This window comes from Aulonocara sp. 'chitande type north' Nkhata Bay, linkage group LG22, assembly GCF_057382095.1.
Source record: "Aulonocara sp. 'chitande type north' Nkhata Bay isolate Kocher_YH1m ecotype deep benthic linkage group LG22, A_spYH_male_GT1.1, whole genome shotgun sequence".
NCBI classification, from domain to species: domain Eukaryota; kingdom Metazoa; phylum Chordata; class Actinopteri; order Cichliformes; family Cichlidae; genus Aulonocara; species Aulonocara sp. 'chitande type north' Nkhata Bay.
Window position 1 is genome coordinate 34,302,454 of NC_141364.1, and position 16,582 is coordinate 34,319,035.

The 16,582-nt window shown below is 43.4% G+C and overlaps 1 protein-coding gene and 1 long non-coding RNA gene across 3 annotated transcripts in view; one reads left to right on the plus strand and one right to left on the minus strand.

Annotated features, from left to right (window-relative positions):
* thrb (thyroid hormone receptor beta) overlaps window positions 1-13,954 on the minus strand; it is a 116,119-nt gene extending 102,165 nt beyond the window's left edge. The window contains exon 1 of one of the 2 annotated variants that reach the window (XM_086279248.1): window positions 13,562-13,954. The gene's annotated coding sequence lies outside the window, so the exon portion shown is untranslated. The remainder of the gene's footprint in view (window positions 1-13,561) is intronic. The other variant, XM_086279249.1, reaches the window with a different exon arrangement.
* LOC147304547 (uncharacterized) lies at window positions 13,173-15,931 on the plus strand. The gene is made up of 3 exons (XR_015126789.1): window positions 13,173-14,076; window positions 14,583-14,712; window positions 15,146-15,931. It is a non-coding gene; the product is annotated as an uncharacterized LOC147304547 (long non-coding RNA).
* The last annotated feature ends 651 nt before the right edge of the window (window positions 15,932-16,582 follow it).

Consider the following 16,582-nt stretch of genomic DNA (forward strand, 5'->3'; position numbering starts at 1 on the left):
TTCCCCACAGCTGTCAGACTCCTGACATCTGACCCACGTTAAACTCAAGGACTGAACATACACACACACACAACCACCTACACACACACACACACAATGGACAACTGTACCCTCAAACACACAATAATAACATGGACTGAACCACCACTCACAACCACTAGCACTTTATATACCTCTTAACTGCACTACTGTATAGTTCTGTGTAAATAATCATTCTGTACATACGATAATTTTTAATCCTACAACTGTTTACAACTTGCATAGTTCATATTTCTGTATAGTTTCATATTTATAGCCTGTACATAGCTTGTACTCACTACAGCCTGTACATACTTATAGTTATAGAATATTCACAACATACTTCATACCGTGTAGGGGAGAGCGGGGTAAATTGTCACACTGTTCATAACTCCAACACTAGAGGCTCTATCTCAAAAATGAAATAGCCACTTTGTGTGACTTCTTCTTCTATAGTCAACCTCCTGTTCACATGTGGTCAAGACTGCTCTAATCTGAGGTGAGCACATCTTTTTTATTTTTTTGACCTAAAAGGAAAAATAAATCACTTTAAATTTTCTTCAGTACAACTTTGTTAGGTATAGATGTTACAGATTATTATTTTACACAAAATAGAGGAGACATTAACGTGTCTTTTGATACTTCAGCTGATGTGCTATGTTGAGCTAACCCTGACATTTAGCCAAAATTAGCATAAATGTCAGTTTGGGGCAAGTTGTCTCATTAACTTTGGGGCAAGTTGTCACATGTGACGACTTGCCCCAGTACAAATAAATGCTCCAAAAAATTGTGATATTGTAATTCATTTGTATTTGTAATAAGGTTTTTGAAGAAAGGAAGGAGAGGCAGGAATTAAGGAAGGAAGGAAGAAAGTAAGATGGTTCGAAATTATCAACGAAAGACAGAGCGTGGCAGAACACCACCTGACATTATGTTAAAGGCAGTCAGGCAGGTAAAGATGCAGAACAAATCAATCACAAGTACAGCAAAGGATTTTGACATAAATTACCGCACTGCAATTACTGACAGCGGACTACCAACTCCAGAGGACATCCAGCCATATCCAAAAGCTGGCCGCCGAAAACCATCCAGCAAAGGAAGAAAACGACGCAAATCAGCAATTCTAACCGACACGCCAGTGAAGCAGCAACTAGAAAAAGAAAAGAATAAGGCTGAATCTAGCAAAAAGCTGTTTCAAAAGAGAGGGACGCGAGGGGGGAAAACATCTGGACCTATGAAGAACAACGCAGCTAAAAGAAGAAAAATAATTCAAGAGTCATCATCAGATGATGAAGAGTGCTTCTGCCTTGTCTGTGTGGAGCCATTTTCAAACAGTCGTCCAAAAGAGACCTGGGTAAAATGCGTAAAATGCAACAAATGGGCCCATGATGCTTGCACCTCAGGCCAGGCAATTTATGTGTGCCAGAATTGTGACTATGAAGTTGAGTCTGATTAATCAGAAATAAGGCATCTGTTTTGTTCAGAGTATAAACATGTTAAGTAAAGCAAGTTATTTGCAGCATTCCATTCAGTTATGATGGATTTATGTGCAAGCCAGAGAACATTTGAGTTTAAAGTTCAAACTAAAGTTTTCTTTCTACTTAATGTTTTGATTAAAATGTGTATTGGATTGAAATAATTGTTTTTTTCCAAATTCTCTTGGCATAATTGTTCAAATTTCCAGTTTTGGTTTGAATTTAACAATTAAAATCAATAATCATAATTAAGTATTTGTGTTCATATTTTAAGATAATCTAGTGTGACAACTTACCTGCCGATGGGGCAAATTGTCACAAGTGCACATTCTCCTTTCAACAGTCTACAACTCCGTAATGAGATAAGATATGAAAATGTAATCAATACATCATATGTGCCCGAGACTTCCGTCTTTCATTTGGTGAAACATTTATTACGTTGTGATGTATGGTGCTCAGTAAAAGTTAGTCAGTGTGAAGAGTGTGACAACTTACCCCGCTCTCCCCTACATTATAACATACCATAATAGACCCATTTCTGTAATATACTCACATATATTATTGCTAACGCACTTTCTGGATGGATGCAAACTGCATTTCGTTGCCTTGTACCTGTGCAACCCGTTCTCACTCCCAAAGCGTAACATTTTACGCTAGGTGACAAATCGTCACCATATTACGTTTTCGGCTACCCACCACATTCCTAAATGACGACCTCGGAAAAAGAGGAAATATGAGAACCGTCTGGACTGAACCTACACATGTTCGCTCTTTTTCTTCAAATCGCTTAGAAACACGCTATTTAACATCATTAAAGTCCTGGTTAAGGTCAGGAATAAGGTTATGGTCAGGGCTAGGGATAAGGTTAGGTTTAGGGCTGAAATACAGGGCTGGAACGTCTATTACCGCGGGAGCGTCATTGCACTGGATTCCAGCAATAACCCGCCGCGTACCATAAGAACGCCGAAGGTCTCCTTTTGCGTTCCTCAGGAACGCCGCGGGACGTGACAAAACGTTGACATGTTACGCCTCGGGAGTGAGAACGCTCTGACCTGTGACATGTGCAATGACAATAAAGTTGAATTCTATTCTATTCTATTCTATTCTACATCTCTGCAAACACTGACAGATTTGATCTTCTAAACAGCTGCTGCAGCACGCTCCAGCTGTGTCCAAGCATTCCTGAGCAGAGTGGCAACACCACTATTTGAATTCCATAAAAGAACACATAATCATAGCATTTTGGACACAAACTGTTGCATTAGTCAGACTTTTAGTAACTGCCAAAGATGTTGCAGCAGGGAGGAAACGTTAGGAACAACAATCCCGACCATAGCAAAATGCAAAATACAACAGTTCTGCCATGAAATAATGAAATCCACAACACGTTCATAGAACCCCGTGTTGGGTTCACAGCGACGAGACTTCGGCTGTCTTTTGAAGATAAGATTTCCCAATCGCACGTCCCTGAGGCGTAAAGCTGAGCTTTAACTACGGTCAAGAACAGCAGAGGTTGCATTTGAAAGAAAGAGCCAGTGTGATGAAACACAACATATCTGAGCCATCAGCTGGATGAATGCTTTGATCAGAGCACAGACAGATGTGGTCTGTGGGATATATGAAGTATCAGGTACAATAAAAAGAGCAGAATGTTCAAACTTGTAGAAAGGCTGTTACTGAGCTTTGTCTGGTTTGTACAGCCACTCAATTAAGCACTCACTCAGTCATCCAGTGAAACTGTGTGAAACTCTACAGAAACATAAAACAGTTCATCAGGTTTGTTTCACTTTGCATCCTGACACATACTTTCAAGTGTTTTAACGAGCTGCCACTAGTTTAAAGGGTTTACAACCTACAAAACACTGCATGTTTGAGTACAGTTGCAGGTTTTGCCTTCAGCTTCAACAAGACCCCACATCTACTTAGGGCAATAAGTAAGGGCAGCCAATAGTGAGACAACAAACCTAAGGGCTCAGACGTCACTGTGCCACTTACTGCTGCTCACTAAGTTCATTGCTGAACTGAGGCGTTCATATTTTACCAGCTTCTCTCAGACACACGAAAACTTAGTGAACGTGTTTATCCTGAAGAACATTTAAGGCATCAGCTCACTGACGAGTACAACTGTAGGAAAGCTGCATTCATGTGGATAGAACTGAGATCCAAAGCCTTTTTTAAAAAACACAACACAGCAGGTTAAGGGCTGTGTCAGCAACAACGTGGGACCACAGGGAGATTAGGTAGGACTGATTTACCACACAGGATCATCTCTACTATGCTCAAGCTCATCTGACTCCTCAAGGCCAGTTAGTAGGACAGGGCAATGAAATGGCAATCATTTCAAAATAACTTTCCCTCTGTCCGGTCGTTAAGTGATGACGTGACGAATCCTACTTCCGGGTCTAAAGTAGTCTGCGTGTAATATGGCTTTTGTGTTGTTAACATGTTTAATGTTTTGTATTTTCTTCTATTTGATCTCAAAAAGCTCCTAAAACAGTCAGTGATCACTGTTGACCTCCCTCGGCTTTTATTACCGCTAATCATTTATTTAAGCTCAGTTTTTAAAACCTTAGGATGTAACTACAGCCCAGCCCATGCAGCAGTATATGAATGACTAACCTCGTATTGTGGATGGATTATCTCAGTTGTTCTCCTGGCTGAAGTTTGGTCCTTTTACAGCATCCTGCCATGCGATTACATTTGTTCCTGACCACCGAGAACACTCACGTTAACTTTTATCGAGTGGCAAAAAAGTTAGCTTGTTTATATTATGCTAACATAGCTGTGTCGCTAGCGGTCACGTAGCACATCATTATATACCAGCTAGCCCAACTTCAGTAACCCTACAAACGTCACTGCTGTTTAGTTTTCTGTCTTCATTTATGCTGGAAGTGATAACAGAGCTGTACGTTTTAATTTGTTTCCAAAACCCCGCAGTCAGGACATGCTATATTGTATTTAGATAGAAGCTAGCGAGCTAACTTCCTGCTAACTTCTAACTCCGTTAAATGTCATAAATTCCGTTTTCATGGATGCCTGGATGTTAAACTCAATTGTTACACCTGGTAGAGCAGAACGCTGATCATTTTATTAAAGATGAAAGACTTTAGACAGTTTTCAACTCTCAGTAATGCCACAGTGATCGTTTGATATATGGACCTGCAGCGGAGTTTAGGCCCAGACACGGCTAGTGACGTCAGACTGAACAACCGGATAGAAATAGACTGTCGAAATAAAGTCGACAGAACTCATTCCAGCCACATCGTGACAGACGCAGCGCACTATAAAATAAAGACTTGTGAAGATAACGGGAGCCAACTTATTTTGGTAACTATGGGGTTCTGTGTGGTCAAACCATTTGACTCCAGGCACACAACGCTCAGCTGAAAACACTTCACACAAGTGTATATCACAAGTGTCAGGCCAAAGTATTGGAGGAAATCCACAACGTGGCCCAGTACACAGCAACAACACACAGCAACAACACACAGACAACCAGCGTGTCCAGAGACAGACGGGCTGGTTTCCTGCCGACCGCAGTATTATGTGCTAATATCTACATTACTTATTTGGAAGTGACCAAAGAATTTAGTTTTCCATTTTGTTTGTTTTTGCTCAGAATTTATTTATTTTATTCAACTTCTATTTTTTATATTTAGAATTCTGTGGTGTGATGTTCCACAGCACATTTATCTGTACATTGTTTCACTTTTGACAGAAAATAAATCATATTTAAATCAAATGAGTTATACCTTTACTTTGGAGTGAAAATGAACTTTCAAGCTTTCCAATCATTTGATTTATATGAATTATTGATTCTCATTGGCTCCGTTTTGAGAGTCTCCCTCATCACTAAGCAGCAACGAGGAAATTCCACTCATCCACATGAATCTGATGCTCTGCGTGTTTGTGGAGGTACGCTGCTTTCTATTTGTCACGATTACACATATTACACACAACACTTACTTAAAAGTAATGCAGTAATCACTCCCAGGGAAAAGTAATTCATTACACTACTTGTAACGTTACTTTCATGTTACTCTGTGAAACACACTCATAATTTAACAATATAAACCAGAGGCTACACCCTCACACACCAACACAAATCCCGAATGAGGACACACACGTCTCTAAGATCTTAGTGAATACGAAGCTGATCGCACAACGTGAAACTGAACAGCAGCACAAAAAGGTGATCGACACAGTGCTTCTGCTTTAGGAACCTGAACAGGTAGAAAAGGAGGCTGTTTGTTACCTGTTGACGTTCAGGCTCTGCTGCTCGTGTTCAGCATTCACTCAGGTTTCACACTGGGTCCTTGGCTAGCTTAGCGTTAGCATGCTGTCTGTGCAGATGCTTGCAGAGAACCAAAGTTGTGTTAGCAGCACAGTGCAGTTGTTTCTGTCCCGGATGCAGGACATTTACTGTTTATCGTGTCCTTTTGTGCAATAAAAATAATCCATGCTTTAGCCTGTATGGCAATTTCCCTCCTCTGACACGCCAACTGAAATCAGCTGATTGTAGCACGAGTGCAAGACCTGATAGGCGGGACGGACACTTTATGTTTCCCCTCACAGCATACCACGGTCCAGCTGCTTGGGCCTAAGCAAGGTTCTGTTGGACTACGGTCGAGCTCTTACCAGAGCCAAACAGGAAGCTCCATAACAACAGCTGCCTCTGTGAACATCACTGTGTTCAGTAATAAACAGACAGCAGGCAGCTAGCTCATTTTAAAAGTGGCTACCAGTAGCCTGTCTAAAATCCTGTGATACCCAAACATCACAGGATCAAATAACAACAGTGAAAACTGATGTAGCAGAGACTGACAGATTCTCCCTGTCACTGCACACATGGTGTGGCTATGCAACTATGAAAGCCATAATGCAGCGATTAGAGCCATCGATCATTTGACGTGTTGCACAAATTCAGTGACTGATTTGAAGTGTATAAAGTGTATAAATTCCAGTTGTCTTTCTAAGAAATATACCTGACAGCATATACCAAGAAATTCTATTTTTTTCCATGGACTCTGAATTTCACTCCAACCCAGACGACTTTGTTCAGGCAAACCAAACTTCTCATTCTGTGAGCAAAAATGATGATTACGACTACCACAGCATGGTTATTAAAAGAATGTGCACACAAATTATAATAAGGCTTCCAGACAAAAGAAATAAAAGAGTTAGCTAAGATACTGAAAGTATCCAAAGACTTCGCACACACCACACTCAATAAATCTAGCATAAGCCACAGCAGAGGAAACAAGAGAAGTGTGCGTTTTAGCTGCACACTAGGATGAGAATGGGTTTCAATTAACCAAACAGTCCTTTTTTGTCTACAGCAGCGGCCCCCAACCTTCGTTGCTCCACAGACGGTTTCATGTCAGACAATATTTTCACAGACCGGCGTTTAAGGTGTGGCGGATAAATACAACAAAATAAAAGATACGACACAAACTGGTATTTAGTAAATATAACAATAAACGTGAATTCAGTGTGTAATTGTGTAACTTTGGGAAGATGGCGCCGGTGAGGTCGGCTGCCGTCACGACTGCTCCGACCACTTTTTCTTTGTCTTTGTTTTTTAAGTTAGTTTTCAGCGTTTCTAAATCGGCAAAATCATCACCATTGGGTACATTAGGTATGACAGTGACACTCTTGTTTCTATTGGTATACAATGTACTCACAATTCGAAGTTTTTAACTCCGGATCCGAGCTGGCCGAGTGAGATCTCGAGGGAGAACAAAGGGAAGCGGCGGCGGCCTAGAGGGAAGCGAGCCGGCGTCAGGAACAGGCTGAGAGCTCGTGCACACCGCACACCTCTGCCTAGCATCCTGCTCGCCAACGTCCAGTCACTGGAGAACAAGCTTGACGACCTCAGGGCCAGGATAAAGTTCCAGAGAGACATTCGGGACTGCAATCTCCTCTGCTTCACCGAGACATGGCTGAACCCAGCGGTGCCGGACCACGCCATCCAGCCGGCCGAGTTCTTCTCGGTTCACCGCATGGACAGGACACGGGACTCGGGGAAGTCAAGGGGAGGCGGCGTGTGTTTAATGGTGAACAACAACTGGTGCAACAGTGCGAACGTTGTTCCTCTCACACGCTCCTGCACACCAAATCTGGAACTACTGTCCATCATGTGTCGTCCTTTTTATCTACCTCGGGAATTTACATCGGTCATTGTAAGTGCCGTTTATATTCCACCACAACGGACACGGTCACCGCCTTATGCGAGCTGCATGAGGCACTCACACAGCACCAGACACAACACCGGGACGCTGCGCTTATTGTGACGGGGGACTTTAATAGCGCCAACCTCAAACGCGCAGCGCCGAACTTTTATCAACACATCACCTGCCCCACCAGGGGTGAAAGGACACTGGACCACTGCTACACTACGGTCAAGGACGGCTACAAGGCACAATCCCGCCCCCCGTTTGGCAAATCTGATCACGCCGCCATCTTCCTCATGCCAAAATACAAACAAAGGCTGAAACAGGAAGTTCCGGTTCAGAGGAAGTTCGCGCGCTGGACGGATCAATCGGTGGCCGCGTTACAGGACGCACTCGATGACGCAGACTGGGGCATGTTCAGAAACAGCTCCGACGATGACGTCAACGTGTTTACGGAAGCGGTTGTGGGATTCATCGGGAAACTAGCGGATGATACCGTGGAGACAAAGACTATCACAACGTTTCCCAACCAGAAGCCGTGGGTGGATAAAACCATCCGCGACGCTCTGAGATCCCGCACCGCTGCCTACAACACGGGACTCATGACGGGGGACATGGACCCGTACAAAGCCGCGTCATATAACGTGCGGAGGGCGGTGAAAGAGGCGAAGCAGCGCTACGGGAGGAAACTAGAGTCACAACTCCAACAGAGTGACTCTAGGAGCCTGTGGCGGGGACTAAGGACAATAACGGACTATAAAGCACCAACAACCGGTATGACGAACGCGGCCGTGACTCTGGCAGACGAGCTGAACACTTTCTATGCTCGCTTCGAGGATGCAGCTAAGGTCTCCAACAATGCTAGTGTTAGCGGCGCTAACGGCTGCAGACAGGAAGATACTGCCAGCACCGGAAACGTGCTCGTCATCTCCGAGCATGAAGTAAGGAGAGCCTTCAAAAGAGTGAACACCAGGAAAGCAGCAGGACCAGACGGCATCCCAGGTCGTATCCTAAGAGACTGCGCATACCAGCTAGCTCCTGTGTTCACTGAGATATTCAACATCTCTTTATCTCAGTCGGTGATCCCCACATGCTTCAAAGAGTCCATCATTGTTCCTGTCCCGAAGAAACCCCACCCTGCTTCTCTCAATGACTATCGCCCTGTAGCCCTCACCTCAGTAGTGATGAAGTGCTTTGAACGCCTGGTCAGAGACTTCATCATTTCTTCACTACCAGACACACTGGACCCACTACAGTTGGCTTACCGTCCAAATCGTTCCACAGACGATGCCATCTCTCATCTCCTCCACACATCACTCACTCACTTGGACACTAGAAGGGGGAATTATGTTAAAATGCTCTTCATAGACTACAGCTCTGCATTTAACACCATAATTCCCTCCACACTCACCACCAAGCTGGAGCATCTGGGACTCAGCTCATCTATGTGTCAGTGGATCTCCAACTTCCTAACTGGCAGACCACAGGCAGTAAGGATGGGCGGACATGTCTCAGCCTCCACCACTCTCAGTACTGGAGCCCCCCAGGGGTGTGTTCTGAGCCCCCTGCTGTACTCTTTGTACACATATGACTGTGTGGCCACTACCAGCTCCACCACCATCATCAAGTTTGCTGACGACACCGTCGTGGTGGGCCTGATCTCTGATAACAACGAGACGGCCTACCTGAAGGAGATTAGGAATCTGGAGAACTGGTGCCAGAGGAACAACCTCCTTCTAAACGTCAGTAAGACAAAGGAGCTGATAGTGGACTTCAGCACTAAGCAGGAGAGGAACTACCGGACCCCCGTCATCAACGAGTGCCCAGTGGAGAGAGTGGACAGCTTCAAATACCTCGGAGTTCACATCACGCAGGACCTGTCATGGTCCTGTCACATCAACACCGTGGTGAAAAAGGCCCGACAGCGTCTCTACCACCTCAGACGCTTGAGAGACTTCCAACTGCCCTCCAAGGTGCTCAGGAACTTTTACTCGTGCACCATAGAGAGCATCCTGACGGGAAACATCTTAACCTGGTTCGGGAACAGCACCATGCAGGACAGACGAGCTCTACAGAGGGTTGTGCGGTCAGCTGAGCGCACCATCCGCTCCGAGCTCCCTGACCTGCACTCAATCTACAGCAGGCGGTGCTGGACCAAGGCCAGGAAGATCGTGAAGGACCTCAGCCATCCCAACAACAGACTGTTCTCTCTGCTGAGGTCAGGAAAGCGATTCCGCTCCCTGAAGACCAACACAGAGAGACTGAGGAGGAGCTTCTTCCCGCAGGCGATACGGTCTCTCAATCACACCACCACACAGTACTGACCCACACATATGGTTCTTACACACACACTGGACTTTCTGGACTTTGTTTTTGCACACATTGTTTTTTTGCACAACACTGGTCACTATATTCTTCATTTCCGGTTAATACTTGTACAGCTGCTGTTATTGTGTATATATTTATTTATATTTAGATTTCTTCATACATTCTTATATAGTTCTATATTGTGTATTTTGTTGTACAGTTATTTTATTTTCAACTTTAATTTATATATTTTATCTTATTCTTCCCAGTTAAATTTACCCTTCATTCTAATTTGTGTTGTACAGTTATTTCATTTTTAACCTTAATTTATATTTTATTCCTTCCTAGTTAAATTTACCCTTTTTAATTTTTCATATTTATTTCCTATCTTATTCATAGCCTTTTCCTTTTTTGTTTTCTTTAGGTCACGAGCAGTTGTCCAAGCATTTCACTACATATCGTACTGTGTATGACTGTGTACGTGACAAATAAAATTTGAATTTGAATTTGAATTTTGTTAGCAGCGTCCTCCTGAAGTGCACCAACAACATTGAGCGTAACGTCCTCCTCTCTGCTCCTTAATGCTCTCTGGTCGCTATGGTAACGTGTAAACATTTCTTTCAAAATAAGACGCACAACTACAACACGGGAAAGACCCAGGGAAGCTGAGTTAACAATAAAAACCCTGAAAACCATAAATTTCACACCCGAGCCTCAACTCTCACAGCCCGGGACCAAACGACTCACAGACCGGTACCGGGCCGTGGCCCGGGGGTTGGGGACCGCTGCTCTAAAACGTCCATTTCCCTCTCATTCTTACCGGTGCCTGGTGAGATACGATGATCTGGTGGCAATGGAAAGTGGCACCTAGCAAAGCTGTTTGCAAACACAAATAAAAGAATGCACTACCAACTTCAAGCAAATATACTGTGAGATAGTGTGACACTGATTCGATTTATTGGCACTGTGCAAACATTAAAAGAGTAAAAGGATAAAACCAGAGGCGACTACAGCTTCAATAAGCCCTGTGTGGAACTTCTTTATGTGATAATTAGTAAAGGAGGTCGAGTGCAAACTGTCAGGTAAAGCTAGCCAGTCTGCCACAGCTACGCGCAGTCATTGGGGAGCAGTTTGAGGTCTTCGGTAGTAAAAAAGTCAAATCGTTCCCATTAAATTCAAATAGTATTTGTGGTTCAAATGTGCCTTGTTTGCATTAGCATGCCCATTAACTGCATACACAGATGAGTTCACGCAGTCTTGCTGTGTGAACTCATCACAGGGGCATCGTTGGCTGGTCTGTAATGTTATTGCTCATTGTTAATAATGGACAAACAAGAGACTGCGTCAGGTACCTCGGAAATTGGAAGTGTTTTCAGTCCCGAGTTTGTGCATTCAAAAGAAAGCTTCTTAGTAAGGTAGAGCTGTCAAGCATCACAGCACAAGACTCGTACTGCTGAAGTACATTCATGATAGAGCCTGGTCAGTAGGCTTATTTAGTGAGTCACAAATAGAAAAAGTGGCAGGACAGTTTCAAAGTTTCCGTTTTATTACTGTTTATGTTCACTGCCACCATCTCGGATTGTTGGTAGTGTTGCTCTGACTTTCCAAGTAAGAAACCCTATTCAGACTAGGAACTCTGAAATTGCACCTTCTGAATTCATCTGGATTCTTACCCTGGTTGATAAACACGAGTGTGACCCAGAAACATGTAGACTCTACAAACAGGAATGTACACAGTCACTGAGCACAGCAGCAAAATAGTGTAATGGTTTACACAGTTGTCTAACATGCAAGAGGTCCCTGGCATCGCATCAGGAAGGGCATCGGGTATAATGATCTGCCAAATCAAATATGCAGAGCTATTTGCTGCCACGACCCCTTGTGAATAATGGAACAGCTGATAGAAGCTTCTTAGAAATGAAATCTGCACAATACCTTTGATCTCTCAGAATTTTATTAACGGACTTGTCAGAAACCTACTTTGCGGCGCCTCAGCTTTTCTTTATTAGGGGACAAAACTGACGACTGTCAAGGCTCCACCTTAAATACATTCAAACAGGTTTCAACGCACACAAATGCTTAACAACAGCCAACCAACACATTACATCTATTTGCTGCAGCTGGTTCTGCTGCAAACAGTGCAGATTAGATATACTGATGTCACAAGTGAATACTGTCCTCACACGCTCTTGCAAAAAGTTGCAAAGACCTTAAATACCATTCATTCAAAACCACTGCTTCCTTTAATTTCTCCCTTTTTGAAATAAAACGTACGGTGCTTGAAAATGTCTGTTAATTCTGAATTCTATAATTGAAATGATCTTTCGATGTTTTGGGCACAGAGGGCAACGTTTTCACCTGGATTAATGCTGTTACTGTTCACTTGGAACAGCAGCTGCAGTCATATAGTAAGTGCTGTGCAACACATAAAGCCTCTCATCACAGCATCAAGGCAAAAACGAAACAAAAACAAAAGAACACAAATTCCCACAATCAGCTGTCTCGCTCAGCCTCGCACGCGTTAGCCCCCCCAACAGTGCGTGAAAGTATCACTACAGCTTGTTAAACGAATATCGCACTACGACGAGGCACGTAGGACAGGTGACGCTTGTTTGTAAATAGCTTAACACTTGGGATCGACTCTGTCCACTAGAGCCAATCATCCAGCGCCGCCGACTCTATGTAATCCCAAACACTAAAGTCGCTAATGCACTGTGGAAGGGTCTGCTTGTTTTACACGCCAGATGTTAGCTGGACACTTGAGTGAAAGTTCCTGTTGTTAAACCGAAAGCAAAGGTTAAGGCGGAAATGTAGGTGACATACATGTATTTAAGTCAAGTGACAGAAGTAAACCGAGCCGTGCTCACTGCTCGTGGGATACTCTGAGCTATGAGGGAAACGATAACTTGGGCCCGAAAGCAACTCCCTCAAGTCTTTATCAAAGCCATTCCGGGGTACGCGCTGTTCTGTTTTCCTGACAGAACCTCGAGCCGAATATCTGACAACTGCACGGCCTCTCGCTTTCTGTTGACATTAGCCAACTATGAAAAAACGCGGATGAAAGTTTCTGCATTATTACAAGCAAGTGTGCAATTCGGCGACGGTAAAACACGCCGGGAACGGAAAAAAACTTTAACTTTTAGCGAAATTCTTCTTTTATTCCTGCTGCCTCACTCCGACAACACACACCGCCGTGGACGCGGAGAGCAGGGTCAGATCGCTGTTATGTTTAAATATGTGTTATGAAACGTTGCTGTTTCAAAAAGAACTGCGCACCGAACTGCTACACAGAACCCGACACTTCTGCTGAGGTCCAAGTCACGTTTGTCCACGAACCAACAATCCCACGATTAGCACGGCACTTGAATTGCACGAATTGTGAATGAAGTTCGTTATACGCCGTCCCTTCATAGGACATAAACACATTTGCGGCTATGTTAAAAATTAATATGAACATTAGCTTAGGAAGCGCGACGCACCGCGATTTAGCTACCACAGTGGCGCACAGCTAGTTTCTGGAGAGGCTGCTGTTAATAGCAAGACTGCTGTCAAAAATACCCCCAACCCCACCCTCTAAAACAAACATACCGCATATGCAAGACGAAGCCCGTGTCCAAATATCACTCGGAGTCCCAGTGGGTGTGCATTCCGCCTCAACTGGAACCAGCGTTGATCTCCGTCGGTTAAAGTGAACGGGACACAGCGCCAGGGTTTAACCTGAAATGACCCGCGCCAGTGCAAATCAGGCGAGGTCTATGCGCGCGGAGCGGACTGAGTGCAGGGTGAGCTAACGGTGTGAGCGACTGTGTCAGTGTTTGCTCTGGACGCTGAAAACTTCAACGTGGAAGCGAAAACAAACGCTGGAAAGAAGCAGCTCAGACACATTACAGACGACACAATTGCAGCTCTCCGACTGAACGCTGTGGGGAATTAGAGAGCAGAGCAGGAACTGCGCGAAATAAGCCTCGCCCTTATTACAAACTCCAAGTTTTTTTCTCCTCGCTCTTTTTCGATGGCGGTTGGCTGCTGGTACAGTAGGCCCGCCTGGTACATGCCGACAGGGCAGGAAACGCTGCTCCGGCTTTATTCTGCACTCGTGTGAGGTGGGCTAACACACTACTACTGCATATATACGCAACACTGGCCTAAATACAGCACATATATTGGACTTTAGTCATTTTTGCGTCACTTTCTATAGCTACATTAGAATGCAAGTTATGCATGTGCACACAAGTATGTAACAAATGCTTTATGCAGAAACCTGAATACTGTTTTCTAATCGTGTCTTTGTTTCACATAAGCCATCATTTACTCGATTCATTGTTTCACGTGTGTGCAGAACATTAAGTAAGGTTGGATTTCCACAGCAATGCTCTTGTTTTCACAGACTGCAGCAACAACAGTGAAAACTATTAAAGTAAACCACTGATGAAAAGAAGGATGTTAATCTGGCTGTATCATAGAGAATTAGGTCATCTGAACTTGAATGTCAATATACTGTGATGTAATAAATTTGTGACTTCAAAAGTTACTCTGTCTACCAGAAATATAACATCTTGGGTTTTTCCTCACTGCTTTCCTTTTGGCGGGGATCCTCCTCACCGTGCAGGGTGGGCAACCCTCCAAGTTGTGAGTGTAATGACTGGAGAACAAGGTGACATCGGATTTTGAAATCGACACCACAGGTGGATCTACTAAAGCCTTGGATGAGTTCGAATCTCAGTTAGCGCAGCCTCAAGGTAAAGCTCAGAGGTCAAGTTTTCTGAAAATCTGCTGAATGTGAACATTTGAGAACGAGACAATGCAGAAATGTGAAATTATTACCAGGTTCATCTCAGGTACTTTGATGTCAAGTAATGAAAATTACTGAGGGGTTTCACATTTATACCACAGGTGCTTCTACTACGTTCTTAATAGTTTTAAATGAACTTTTTGCAGGACTGAATATTCAAACCTTGGACAGAATTCTGTCTGATCACAACTTGACAGGGACGATTCATACAACTGTAAATGATCTGTTAACCATTTTAAGACTAAGAGTCAGTGACATGTGGGTTTTGGTTAGTGATCAGTGTAACTGTGGTTTGTACAAAAGACTTGGTTTGACACTTATCACAGCTTTCACAAGGCTTTTGCTTCTAGTGAAGTAGTGTTTGTCCTTAATTCCTGTAGATCACTTCAAGCATATAGTCAGATGGCCTTACAGCACAGCGAGAAGAGTCAGCGTCACTCCAGAGCTCCAGTTTGTAATTCTTGTAATTATATTAAACCAGGTTTTTTTCATTTTTACTTTCACACTCTCTTCAGACTCTTAACCTCAATTAGTTGACTTGACTTAAACCATTTAAGGCTTCAGCCTGCTGCCTTCTGGCAAGAGGTACCAGAGCATTCGGGCCAGACTACGAAACAGGCCATCAGTCTCCTGAACACTCAGACACTGGTCTGAGACACACACACACACACAACCCCGTTCAGCTATCTTAGTGAGGACCCTCATTGACATAATGGTTTCCCTAGCCCCTGACCCTAAACCTAACCATAACCTAATTGTAACCCTGACACTAAAACCCCATTTTGAGCCTCAAAAATGCCTTCAAATGCCTTCAAAAATGTGAGGACCGGGTTGTGTGTCCTCACAAGCGACTGCTGGTTCTCACAAGTATAGTAGAATGCAGATTTCGGTCCTCACAAAGATAGCTAGACAGGAACACACACACACACACACGTACCTTCATACATTTCATTACCTCAAGTACCTTTTGCACAATGCTCAGTCTTTTTGCACAACCCACTGTCATTGTTGCACTTTCCTGTTGCACTGTTGTGTGCTTACATCGTTCTGTTCTTTCTGGGGTTGCACACGTGCACTTTCTGTCGTCCTGTGTTGATTTACGCCGTCTTTTCTTGCTGTGTACTGTACCACTGTATGTGGTTGAAATCACAATAAAGCCATTTGACTCTTGACTCACATTTTTATACAAGACAAAGCTGCATTTGATAACTGGATGCAGTAGAGAAATCATCATCAAATGTTGCTCGGCTACGAAGAAAAATGCACTGATTAATAAAACATTTTCAACTCTGTTTGAGTTCAAATATAATCTAAACATACAAACTTAAAATAGTTTAAACAATACAAAGCCTAAAGACTACAGGATGGTTTTAACAGGTGAATGGCATATACAGGAGTACAAAATATAAAGTTTGAATATCTGGTCCAAGCTAAGAAGATCAGCTCAGCTGACAATCTGCCTGGAGATTCATTCTTCATGGTCTGTATTTATTTTTACTCTGATGTGGAGTTTCATGAATGATTTGAGTAAAATGAAGTATATTTTGAACATTGCGAGGCACTTTAGAGCAAGTAAGGAAAGCGATAAGTAGATGGCATCAGCAGACTGGTACTTTATTTCCTGGCATCTTACAACAACCCCAGTTGTCAAAATCTTACTGGTTTTATACAGTTTTACACACACCTGAACCTCATTAGTCTCTACCATTAAGAAATAGGTTACCCCAAACAATGCAACCTAAACAAAGAAACAGGAATAAGATTATTCACCCCATTGACAAACCCATTCACACAGCTAAATGGTCTGAAAGGTACAA